General features: G+C 50.2%; 1 protein-coding gene across 3 annotated transcripts in view; it reads right to left on the reverse strand.

The window, feature by feature from the left end:
• The window catches only part of DNAJC5 (DnaJ heat shock protein family (Hsp40) member C5), a 29,004-nt gene extending 20,989 nt beyond the window's left edge, over positions 1 to 8,015 (reverse strand). Inside the window, exons 1-2 of one of the 3 annotated variants that reach the window (XM_070801273.1) lie at positions 7,810 to 8,012; positions 380 to 504 (exon numbers count right to left, since the gene is read on the reverse strand). The gene's annotated coding sequence lies outside the window, so the exon portion shown is untranslated. Of the gene's footprint in view, positions 1 to 379; positions 505 to 7,809 lie in introns of all 3 variants that reach the window. The other 2 variants (XR_002181984.2, XM_019972015.2) reach the window with 2 other exon arrangements.
• Positions 8,016 to 11,389: the final 3,374 nt, after the last annotated feature.

The following is an 11,389-nucleotide window of genomic DNA, read 5'->3' on the forward strand; positions in this document are numbered from 1 at the left end:
CTGGCCAGCCCAGGGTTCCCACTGTGGGCTGACTGTCTCTGAGAAGCAGTGGGCCAGCTCCCTGAAGCCAGAACCAAAACCAACCGTTCTGTCAAATCCAGCACGAAACCAAGTATGAGCTGCACCAACCACCCGGTGACAAGCCATCTGTAAAGAGATGTCTGATGTCAGAGGTGAGCATCAAGACACACACGTGCTGTTGCAGTTTTACTGGTGACAGGCCTCGTGATTATCATAGAAATTTCACCAACACGGCAGTTACAGTCTAGGCGTGCTCACCATGTACAGGCATTTGGGGCACACATGCTCTAGACCAAGAGGTCTGTGGGGCAGGTACCTAGTCCAGTAGGGGTGGGAGGGCAGCTCTCAGGTCACTTGCCTAGGCTGAAGCCCGGTTCTGCCACTTATGGGCTCAGGGACCCGAGCAGTTACTCAACACCTCCACCTCCTTTTCATCCAGTAGGGCTGGAGCTGGCCTGGCATGGAGTGTCTGTGAGCAGGCTCCTGCAAATTGAGGAAAACAGTACTGGGTACATGATAAACATGAGCAATTACTACTTTGGCCTCCAATTTACAGATGAGAAGACTACACAGACAGACAAAGTTCATAATGGTGAATTAAAGTTAGGAAGGTTATATTCAAACTCTCAGCTTGAACATTACTGTTGCATCCATTTTTTTGTTGTTGCTACATATATTTTTGATATAAAATCCAAAGTTCACTAATTTGCCTTCTTGTCATCTGCCTTTTAAAAATATAAGAAAACACCTGCCTTCAAGGCTTTAGGGGGCTAGCATGTGACCAGGTAAGGCTGTATCGAGCTGCTGCTCACTGAGACACACTCTGCCCGTGATCACCACAAAGAGGCATGCTGTTCATCAGCTGGATGGTCATTCTAGGGTGGGGACAGGACAAAGACCACCGCCCACTCCAGAGAGCAGCACAGGGGTCTGATGAAATGACAGGTTTACCTCATGACAGTGCAATACTGTGAGCAGTTTAAGGAATGCTACAAGTAAAAGGCAGATCATAAGAACTTCACTGGTAGTCAAGTGGTTAAGACTCTGTGCTCCCAATGCAGGGGGCAGGGTTAGACCCCTGGTCAGGGAACTAAGATCCCACAGGCTGCACAGTCCAGCCTTGAAAAAAAAAAAGGAAAAAGGTAGACCACAGATGCTTATGAAGGTTTGCATAGCACCCCCAGAGGCCAGTAGGTCCAAGAGTGCCCCTAACACCTATGTGCACTGCGATCAGCCAGCCTGAGTGAGGATGAGATGGCTGGACAGCTGGCCTACTCGGCCGCCAGGACAGCCCCCTCAGTTATCCTCAGTCATGGATCAATTTTTAATAAAAGAAAGGGCAGGGACAGATGAAACAAGTGTGGGCGTCACACTGGTACACACACCAGGGAGTAGGATGCTGCTGGTAACAGTCAGCTAGAATCACCCAACCAGGTAGAATGATGCAAGAGAAAATGGCACGAACAGAAACGGCATTTTAAGAAGGAAATCCCGTGCTGTCATGGCAAGGTGGGTGACAACACTGATTGTGCTTAACCCCCAATACCAAGCACGTCACTGTGCCTCCTTATCTATGCAACTGGATAACAGCTACCCATGCAAGCTGTCCCAGGGATTAAGGCGGATGCACAGTAAGGAGCCTGGCTGCCTCTCAAGCGGATCGCTTCAGAGGGCTTGCAGCTGGGGTGGGGTGGGGGGGGGAGAGCCTCCTCCACATGAACTGTAGAGGAGAACAAACTGCTTCACACTGAAGACAACTACAACTAGACAGTTAAAAAACACTTCAAAGATAATCTTTAAAGTACAGACATTCTAGTTTCATCTTAAAATGAAACTGAGTCATTAAACTGCACTAAAAATTTTAACTTTACATGTGATGAGCCTCGTGATTCAAAAGTAAATACAGTCCAGTAAATGGCTTCCCTGGTGGGTTGGTGGTAAAGACTCTGCCTGCCAATGTAGGAGACACGGGTTCAATCCCTGGTCCAGGAACATCCCACAAGACTTGGAGCAACTAAGCCCGTGTGCCATAGCTACCAAATCCTGTGCTCCTAGAGCCCATGCTCTGCAACAAGAGAAGCCACTGCAATGAGAAGCCCGTGCACTGCAACTAGAGAGTGTCTCCCGCTCACCACAACTAGAGAAAAGCCTGTGCAGCAACAAAGATCCAGCAGAGCCCAAAATAAATAAATAAATAATTTGAACAAAACAGCCCAGTAAACATTGTTATCTGGAATACAATTTCTTTTTTCAGTTAAAAACAAAACAAGAAAACAGATGTGTCCTGGTTTCATGCATCAGAAAAAGTCTATCACAAAACCTATCACTCTTTTCTATTTAAAAATCTTAATTTAAAGGACACAGCAAAATTTATTACAACTGGTCAAAAAGATCCTCGCATTTTACTATCAAACCCTAGAGCAGTACCTAAGTGAGCAGCAAAATGTAAAATATTAAAAGTGTTAAAATCCTTTGTACCTGCCAGAGGGTATACAAATCTGGTAATATGTGGCAAAAACAATAAAGTTTGTATTCTCTGACCCAGAATTTTCCATTTATCTTAGAGATACCCTCTCATGATGAAAGACATTACTTAATAAAGAAAAATTCAATGGGACCGCCTAGCTAAAAATCAAACATTTGCTATGCTGCTAATCCCTTCCAATAATAGAAGGGAAACTAAAAGCCAGGCAGGTGGCACTCGCTCCCTGTGCAGAGCCCAGTCTGGCTGAGTTGAGGCTGTGTCAGGGGCCCAAGATCTTGGTCCCCAGCCCTTAATTCATTACCTCTGAGGCACCACAGGCCAGGCCAGGACAGGTGAGTTCAGTCTAGCACATTTCCACTCCACCCGCCCAGAGAACGGAGGCACAGGGCCCTAGGGAGAGCTCTCTAAGAAAAAAGCTGGTCATCCCAGAGATAGCCAGGGCGGGGCACAGCCCATAGGGGTAGCAAGTCAGCATTCCAATCCTCTGACTCTCAGGACTGCAACTTTGTAACCAATTGGCATAGCTCAGTCCTGTGGGACTCTTTGAGACCTGATAGACTGTAGCCTACCAGGCTCTTCCCTCCATGGGATTCTCCAGGCAAGAATACTGGAGTGGGTTGCCATTTCCTTCTCCAATAGAATTCCTTAGAACACAGCAACGGAGACTGTACGTTCCACTTTGTAAACCACCATGTTTTCCAGTGCTCTGTGTTCAGTCTAGAAAAATTAAAAGGACAATAAAATTGTAAGTAACTCATAATGAATAAGGCTTATTTATACTCATACAGTCAAGGAATATTCACTGATCACTCATAAAGTATCACACAATTTAAAAATATTACTTGGGTAGCTGGGTTTAATGTGTCATGAATAAAGGACTATGGTTTCTGTCACAGAACCAAGTTTTAAAAACCAGTCACAGGGGCACACCTACAAAGGTGAAAGATTCGTGAGTAAAGTGGAGCTCTGAAGTACATAGACAACCCCTGAAAAGGAAACATGAGGGCATTTTCATGACATCCACTGAATGCATGGTCTCACCAATGTGAATTACCAATATGTCTGCAAAGCTCTTGGAATTGCAAACAATTCTTACCTAATAAAGACAAAATCTATTAAACGTCTGCCAGTGCCAAGAACTAAGGCAGAACTTATCATTTCACCAATATAACATCCTCAAACAAAACTGATGCAAAGGTGACAAAAGACAAAATTGAAACTAAAGGCTGTTCTGGTAATCGAATCCTTAAATCTTCTGGGTTGAATTTCGACTGACCAGTAACAGACTGCTATTAATCCTCTTCAGGCAATGTCACTATCTAAGCGTGGCCCTACCATCAGGACAGTAGGCCTAGCAGTTCCCTCTTTTCTTTTTTGGCCACCCCTTTTGACATACAGGATCTTAGTTCTCTGACCAGGGATGGAACCCATGCCCTCTGCACTGGAAGCATGGAGTCTTAACCACAGACCGCCAAGGAGGTCCCAACAGTTCCTTCATTCCCTCTCTTAAATAAGGAGTAGCATCTTCGTAAAATATGGATATTCTCATTTTTTAGCATCTTTGTCACTTGTATTTAGGAAGCAGTTGAGGACACAGCTTCCTACTTATATCTCCTGTACTCCCCAACAGGCAGTAAGCGCAGGTTCCACGACCCTCATCTCAGTGGTCAAGCACTTGAGCCTGAGTCTTGTCCTCTTTCAGGAAGGAAATTCAAGCACAGGCCCTGCCAACACAGATAGGGAAGGACTGTGACGGATCAAGAGGCAGTCTGCAGTTCAATAATGCTCCGCTCTGCCCAGCCAACAAGAACATAAAAGGGAGCTCTATTGGGAAGCACTGCATTCTTAACTGCTGTGTGGGGAGCACCGGGAGACCCACAAGGGCGCCATCAAGAGCTAAGAGTCTCCTCCACACTGCCTGTGCAAGAGCTGGTCATCATGTGCCACACCTGTCCCCTGAAGACACAGGAATTTGTCTCCTTCCTGGAAAACTGGTTGACCTCATTGGCTGAGATATGGTTCACCTACAGCACTCTATACTCTAAACCTTGTACAAACTACTTTTAAAAGGAGTTAGGGAATTTTTTTCAAGGGTGATTATATCTGTGTCTATCATGATCATTTGCAGACTTCCCTAGGGGTCTAGTGGTTGCGACTCTGCTGTAGGGAATGTGGGTTCAGTCCCTGTTCGGGTAACTAAGATCCCACGTACCCTGTGGTGTGGCCAAAAAAAAAAAAAAAAAAAATCATTTGTAAAATCAATTACACCCCAATAAATTTTTTGAACAAATCATGCTCATTTTAGTCCCTGAATTTAGAAGCAAACTCTCACCTTGTATAAAACTCCACCTTGTTCCCTTAACCCCCGCAAAGCTGCTGTACAGCATTTTAGTCATTCATTTGACACCCACTGAGCATCAACTACAGCCCATGACCAAGGCAAGCACGTCATGCCTAGGCTCTGAGATGTGCCATCAGCAGCTTGCCAGGGATTCTGCCTAGTGGTGGCAGTGGCAGGGAAGTTAGCACAGGAACCAGCACAGAGGCCTGACTCCAAGTCCAGGACTGAGACGGAACAAAACACTAGTCCTTAGGGTAGCTCAGCCTGGAGCACAGAGCACCCACCCTCTGAGAGCAAGGGGGCTCAAGAACACAAAGGGCCAAGAGACCCGTGGTATCTGTGTTACCAGTACCACGATAACACAGTGAATGAAAACCAAGAACATAAACTCACTGAGTGAAGGTTCTGGAAATGACTTGAGTCCTTCCGTCACAAAGGAGGATTCAGAGCACGCCTGAGGGACAGCTCATTTTCATGTGGTTTTAATGGGTTACTCCACCTCACTCATTTTATCAACAAATGTCACTGAGTATCTTAGGCCAATGTGTGGGATTTACTTTTTGGGAAGTTAACTGAAGACAAGAGCTGACAAAAACCTTTTTATTTTGGATTAACTATAGACTAAAAGTTGCATAAAGGTTTACAAGGAGGTCCAAAGACCTTTCTGACCCACCGCTAACTTGTTATGCTTTCCCAAAGGGGAGGTAACTTGCCAGACCTCCCTTAGCAGCCAGCACCTCAAGGACTCCACACTCACCACAGTGACTTCCTAGAGACGCGGGCTGCTGCTAAGCTCGTCACCTCCACTTTCTCTGTCAGTATTTCCCAGGCATGCAGCACGTGCCAGCCCCTGTTCTCTGCACAAACAGGCTCCCTGTGGACTTTACCTCATAGTGAAAGATTAAGTTATAATAAATATATTAAGTAGGACATTAGAAGAATGAAGTGCAGTGGGAAAACTAAGCAAGGAAGGAAAACAGGGAACAGGAGGTGGTGAGTTGTTTTTGAACTGTGGTGCTGGAGAAGACTCTTGAGAGTCCCTTGGACTGCAAGGAGATCAAACCAGTCAATCCTATAGGAAATCAGTCCTGAATATTCATTGGAAGGACTAATGCTGAAGCTCTGATACTTTGGCCACCTGATGCAAAGAACTGACTCAGTGGAAAAGACCCTGATGCTGAGAAAGACTGAAGGCAGGAGGAGAAGGGGACAACAGAGAATGATGGTTGGATGGCATCACCGACTTGATGGACATGAGTTTGAGCAAGCTCCGGGAGTTGGTGATGGACAGGGAGGCCTGGTGTGCTGCAGTTCACGGGGATGCAAAGAGTTGGACATGACTGAGCAACTGAACTGAACTGAGTTGAAACAGCAGGCAGGCAGTTGGGGAAGGGCTGCCTGCCCTGAGGCTAACGATGCCAGTGATCTAGGTAGAGCCAGGAAGGAGCAAGGAAGTCTGTTAAGAAACAGGCTGAGAAGCCACTGTGGCAGGAGTCAGAATGAGACAGGGGCCAGAGGGAGGAGACTGGTTACAGAGGCTGGGAGTGGACTGACAGGCATCTCTGCCCACAAGAGTCCCCATCCCAGGCCACAGTGGTTCCACAGCTGAGGCCCCCTCAGCAAAGCCGAGTCTCCTCCATGCGCCTCCCAAGTGTCTGCTCATCAGATAACCCCCTGGATGCTCTGCCTTCACCACATTTAAGAGGTCCAGGCAACGGGCTCCAGCAGCATGTGTGCCCCTCACAGCCCCATGCTGCTGGAAGTAACAGCCACCCAGCCCCTGGCTTGGCCACACGCCATCAGAAGTCCCATCCGAGGCAACCCAAGTTCTGCAACCTTGACACAGGTGGAAGGAGAAATGTGCAGCTCTCAGGCAGGAAGTTTTTCAAAGCCTGTGAGTCCTGCCTCATAATTTCATCCCTCAAAGTTTGACAGGTGCCTTGATCCTGAAACTCAGCACCACGTTTAACAAGACAGAAGCAAATCAATAAACATAAAATCTCAAGAGCTTTGGCTGAAGTTCCGCCTTGAGGCAACCAGATTACAGATGGGGCAGAATAACTGTTAGGTTAGCAGATAGTTTTTAAACAGACAACTAGTAAGGACAAAGGTATCCAGCAGAGCCACCTCTCAAGTTATGACCCGCATTAAGCCTAAACCTGGAAACCAAAAAAACCCGGAAACTTTCGCTTCCTTTCCCTGCATAGCACAACCGAACAAATATTGAGAACTCATCTCTCAGGCACAAGAAAAGGCGAGTCCTTAATCCAGCCCCTCAACGCAAACAAGTTCGAACCCGCAAGGATGAGATCCTGACCCTCTCTTGTATGACTGCAACACAGGCACCGCTTCAAATGATGTCCCGCCGAGGCAGAAAAAGCGTTTTCTTCTTACAAACTGGATGATTTTCACCCGCGAGATTAATTTACACAGCGTCAAGGAATAAAGCTCAATTCCGTGAGCTATAAACATAATGACCCAGACATAGGTTACGTGGCTCCAGAACCGGTGGCGCTCCCCTTCTCACCCGCAGGACAGGAAAGACCCTCCCCGAGGCGGGGACGCCCTGCACAGACCCCAGTCCCGGAGCGCGAGCTGCCCCGGGGGGAGGGCCCGGCGGCCGCATGTCAGGTCTTTGGCCGCCCCCAGTGAGGGCCCGGCGGCCCGACCGCGGCGCACGGCCTAGGCCTTCCCGCCGCTTCTGAGGCCGTACCGCCGACCCCGGCCCGCCCCGAGGGCTAGGAAGGGGGAGAGGGGGTCGCCGCCATTTCCGGCTGCGGCCGCGCGGCCCGACGCCCTGCGCCGCGCCACCCCGCACCCCCTCACCCGGCCCCGCGTCACCCTCACCTCGCGCCCCGCCCCCGCTCGCCTATCCCGTCCCCGTCACCCAGACCCCCGCCCGCCTGCCCGGCTGCCCGGCTGCCCGGCCTGACGCGAGGCCACCGGCCCGCCGCGAGCTCACCTGTCCGCACGCCCGCCCGCCCGCCGACTCCGCGGCTCCGCTCTTCCCTGCGCGGCGCTCCTGGGCAGCCGGCCGACGCGCTCTTCAGCCGGGGCTGCGCTTCGGGACCCGGCGGCGGCGGCGGCGGCGACGGCAGCGGGGATAGCGGCAGAGGGCGCGGGAGCAGCACCGGCAGAAGCGGCGGGGGCGCGCACGCTCACGCACGCACCCGCACCGGCGCGCGCGCTCCCGGGAGGACGTGGGCGCCGGCGGATCGGAGCCGCGGGCTGGGCAGGCAGCGCGTGCGCCCAGAGCGCTGGACGGAGGCTCCGCCCATGGGGCGGAGCCCCGAGTGACAGGAGTGGACCGAGGCTCCCGAGCGCACAGCGGACAGCCCATGGGCGGGGCCCCAGGACCTAAAGGCGGAGCTCGTTAGCCGAGTCGGAAGTTTCCACCCCTCCGCAGGGGCGGGGCCGAGCGGCGGGGGTGGGGCCTGCTTGCCAGAGCGTCAGGTGTTCTCCCGTGCGCCCGCAGGTACTGAGGCCAGATTCGCCAAAACAGGACGTGGGGGGACTTGTCCCGCAGTTGAGTTTGCCCCGTGCTTTACGTAAGACTGAGAAATCGTAATTGATCTCGTCAAAGAACTGGAGAGGGAGCTGGTGGGAGATGACCCGGAGGCCGACGGCCGCTGAGCCACTGTTAGGGACTGACGTTTGCTCATCCCTGCGGCGCAGAGATGCGACTTCCTGCCTGCCTGCCCAATCACCGAAGTGCCACCGCCATTATCCAGCCCCTCCCAGAACCACAGGCAAACAATGACTCAAAAGGGCAGTTGAACCAACTTCCACTCACTCCCCTGCCACCCAAGGTTCGACCCCTGCTCATCTCACTGACCCCTTGAGGGACGGGACACCTGCTCTCTACCCTTCCCTATCGCTCCTATGTCAGAAAGTTCTACCATTTATTGAGTGCCTGCTCTGTACGTGGTACACTGGTATGTGTGCCAGTTTCCATCCTAGAAGCCATCCAACAGACCTCTCTGGGCAGTACTCCTCTGTCTCCTCACTCCCACACTTGCCCATTGGCCATTTTCCACTCAGCAGAGTCATATTCTTAACACAGAAATTTTGATATCCAAGGCTCCCTGTGACACATTGTGTGTTAGTTGCTCAGTCGTGTTCGACTCTCGTGACCCCATGAACTGTAGCCCACCAGGCTCCTCTGATGACACATTGAGTAAAATCAGACTTAGAGCCAACAAGCTCCAGCGTCCTCTACCTCTTTCCTCTTACATCTCCGCCATCTTGCCGGCTTTAAACTGCCCAGTCTGTCCCAGGTTTGGTGCCTGTAAGTGGCAGAGAGCTCAGGAAGTCGCCTGGCAGTTGTTAAATTGTGCAACATCAAACAGGCAGAAAGAAGAGGCCTATGAAAACCTAGAAGCAGAAGGGCCAGATTCATATCTATGTCCTTTGATTCAAGAGGATGAAAGATTCCAAGCACAATCAAAGGTAAAAGGAGAGAATCAAATGGACCCAGTACCAATTTCAGAGTGAAGTTTCTTGGGCACTGAAAGCATGAATGAAGCAATAGACCTGGTACCTATTTCAGATCGAAGCTGAGTTGGGCACCGCACAAATGAATGAAGCAGGCCTTAGTGAGTCTTTCCTTGACCTACTAGTTCCTCTTTAGGTATATTCTAAGAAAATATTCCCAAATACAGAAAAAAGTATATCACTAAGCTGTTCTTGTAATAGTAAAAATGGAAACCTAAAAGACATTCAAATGAAACAATATAATTATAAAATGTATACAAAGTTACTTAATAGCATTGAAAATCCTTTTAAGAGCTCCTGAAAGTAAAATGAGCAAAATGCATATGTTAAATGTTTATAAAATAAGTCAACCTGTTTGGAGATAAGACAGGAATACTGTCAACTGTGGACAGTGGCTGCAGTCCAGTCCTGCCCTTCACAGGCCCTTTAGTGAGATCAGGTGGGCACCCTTATCCTCACCTTGAGAGGAAACTGGGACTTCATGGAAGCAACTTGCACAGCTGCCCTCCAACGCCAGCCCCACCACTTGCTACAACCCTTCAAGCTCTCAAAGCTCATCTCATGGGTCAATTACTTAGGGGAGCCACCTGAGGGCTAGGTCCATGTCAGGGTCGTCCTTGTCCCCCACAAGGCTTAGCAAACTCTTACCCACAAGACATTTAAATACTAAATAAATGAAGACCACTTGGAACCCATTTCATCATCAGAGAGGGTAAATGCTGACCACAGGCAATGGAGGAAGATGCTTTCTCCACTTGGCGCAGCTTCACACCTCACACGTCATGCTGTATGGTGTGGAGTGCTGGTCTGTCACATACAATTCACATGCAATTTGAAGTCATTCACTTTCCCTGCCTTTGCATCTGGGGCAAGTCATGCTCTCTGACCCAAGGGAGGTCCAGTGCTCTCAGTAAAAGGATTTCCCACTGGGCACATCCAAGAAGGGGGGCATTGCACGGTGCACTAAGGCAGTGCAGATGGAGGCTCTCCCAGAAGTTTTGGGGAGGTGCAGCCAGCACTCCAGGGCACAGCATTAAGAAGGAAATGCAGAACACAGGAAGTGTTAAGAATGGCAAGAGAATGAGAATACATATTCACATGTGCTTGTTTCTGCATGAAAAAAGCACTAGGAGGGTGAAGAGTTATTGGAAGATGGGTGGGGTCTGGGCAGGGAACGGGTTTGAGCCGGCCTGGTATCCAACCTGTCGAGGATGCATGTGCCCTTCCTGAAACACCACGGCGGTTACAGCTGCAAGTGGACAACCTCAGGAGTTCAGGCCCAAGCCCTTCAGTGTGTGAATGCTGGCTGGCCTGCCACCCTCTTGCTGCAGTGCCCACCTGCATGACTCTGGAAGCTTGGCATGGACTCACTGTAGCTCGGCTGGCTCCTCCCCATCCTCCATAGCCCTTCCCCAGAGACTCCCCAGCTTTGTCAACACACTCTCTCATGGCGCTGAAGATATGAAATTTGCATTTGAGACCCTCTGTCTCCTGCCTGCCTCTCCCCAAAGTGCAGGCTCCTGACAACAGGGATCTGGTCGGTTACCTGGCCACTCTTTCGCCACCTTCAAGTAAGAAACATCACATGAGCTGAAGTCCGTTTTCCCCCAAAGAAATGCTTTATTGACAAATCACCATTATTTACTTTATGGAAAAGAGAAACCCAGGATGCAATCATTATCCCTGCATCCTGCCTTCCCAACACACCCAATCTGAGACTCCACCACCAGGGAAAGAGCATGGAGCAGCATTCCTCCCAAGGCACAGCGTGGACTGCAGCTCCCCTACCCCCCAAGTGTCTGAAGTGACCAGCACATGCAGATACCAGGCAGCACATCACAGTCCAGCAGAGAGGACACTAAGCTGATGGCTCCTCCCCCTCAAAAGCACACACAGGCAGTCGAGGTCTCTGCCCACCAAGAGCCTGTAAGGCACAGAGCTGCCCCTCCAGATGCACCAGACATGGGGCCAGGGGTGAGGCTGCTGGGCTGTGGCAGCATCAGAGGAGAAAAAGATCTTTGTAGCTCCTGAGAAAAGGCAACAGCAGA

Source organism: Bos indicus, chromosome 13, assembly GCF_029378745.1.
Source record: "Bos indicus isolate NIAB-ARS_2022 breed Sahiwal x Tharparkar chromosome 13, NIAB-ARS_B.indTharparkar_mat_pri_1.0, whole genome shotgun sequence".
Classification (NCBI taxonomy): domain Eukaryota; kingdom Metazoa; phylum Chordata; class Mammalia; order Artiodactyla; family Bovidae; genus Bos; species Bos indicus.